The following is a 1,502-nucleotide window of genomic DNA, read 5'->3' as shown; positions in this document are numbered from 1 at the left end:
CAATACCAGACCCCAAACAATAGGAAATCAATGAATCATCTGAAGCGGAATGCCAAATGGCGATAGTAAGGAAACTCAACATGATGGATGAAAACACAGAAATCACAATGAAGTCAAAAAAATAATCCATTACATGCATAAGAAATGCAACAAAGAGATAGAAACATTAAAAAAGAGCCTAGTGGAAATCCTAGAACTGAAGAATTCATTCAGTGAAATAAAAAATACAACTGAGAGCATAAGCAGCAGGCTAGACCAAGCAGAAATCATTTCTGAACTAGAAGACAGCCTTTTTGAATTAAAACAGTTGAAACAAAAAAAGAAAAAAACAATACAAAAATATGAAGAAAACCTATGAGATCTTTCTGATAACCTTGAGCATACAAACATTTGTATTATGGGTGTACTGAAGGGGAAGAGAAAGGAAAAGGCATTGAAAGCCTATTTAATGAAATAATAGCTGAAAACTTCCCAAGTATTGGGAAACTGTCTCACAGATCCAAGAGGATCAAAGATCACCAAACAGATACAACCTAAAGAGGATCTCCCTGAGACACATTACAGTCAAATTGTCCAAAGTCAAAGACAAAGAAAAAATTCTAAAAACAAACAAAAAAATTGTAAAATCACCTGTAAGGGAATCCACATCAGGCTAACAGCAGACTTCTCAACAGAAACCCTACAGGCCAGAAAAGAGTGGGATGCCATATTCAAAGTGTGAAAAGAATAAACTGCCAAGAAAGAATACTATATCCAGAAAAGCTTTCCTTTGGAAATGAAGGGAAAACAATATCTTTCCCAACAAACAAAAACTGTGGAAATTCACGACTATAAAACCAGCCTTTCCACAAATTCTCAAAGGAGTCCTATATTTAGAATCAAAAGAGCAATATATATCACTATAAATACAAAAGAAAGAATAAAAACTGCTGGTAGAACAGATATGCAAATGAGAAAGGGAAAGAAAATGTATCTTATCACTACAAAAAAGAAAAAAAAAAAAAAACCAAACAGCAAAGATAAACAGTAAAAGGGAAAGAAAGGAACAAGAAACATAAAACAACCATAAAAAAAATAATAAAATGGCAAGAATAAGATGATACCTTTCAATAACAACCCTGAACGTAAATGGATTAAATTCCCCACTTAAAACATACAGACTGACTGAATGTATTAAAAAACTAGACCCGACTATATGCTGTCTGCAAGAAACTCACTTCACCAATAAAGACAAAATAGACTAATACTTGAAAAATGGAAAAAGACATTCCATGCAAATGGAAACCAAAAACCAGCAGGCGTTGCCATACTTACATCAGATAAAATAGACCTCAAACGTAGAACTATAAAAAAAGGAAAAAAAGGGTATTATATAATGACAAAAGGATCAATACAGCAAGAAGAAAAACAATCATAAATATATATACACCAAACATCAGAACGCCCAGATATCTAAAGCAACTGTTATTGTGTCTAAGGGGAAAGATAGACCCCAACAAAAT

The sequence above is a fragment of the Galeopterus variegatus genome, unplaced genomic scaffold, assembly GCF_000696425.1.
Source record: "Galeopterus variegatus unplaced genomic scaffold, G_variegatus-3.0.2 Scaffold453, whole genome shotgun sequence".
Lineage (NCBI taxonomy): Eukaryota > Metazoa > Chordata > Mammalia > Dermoptera > Cynocephalidae > Galeopterus > Galeopterus variegatus.
Note: the sequence above shows the minus strand (reverse complement) of the source record.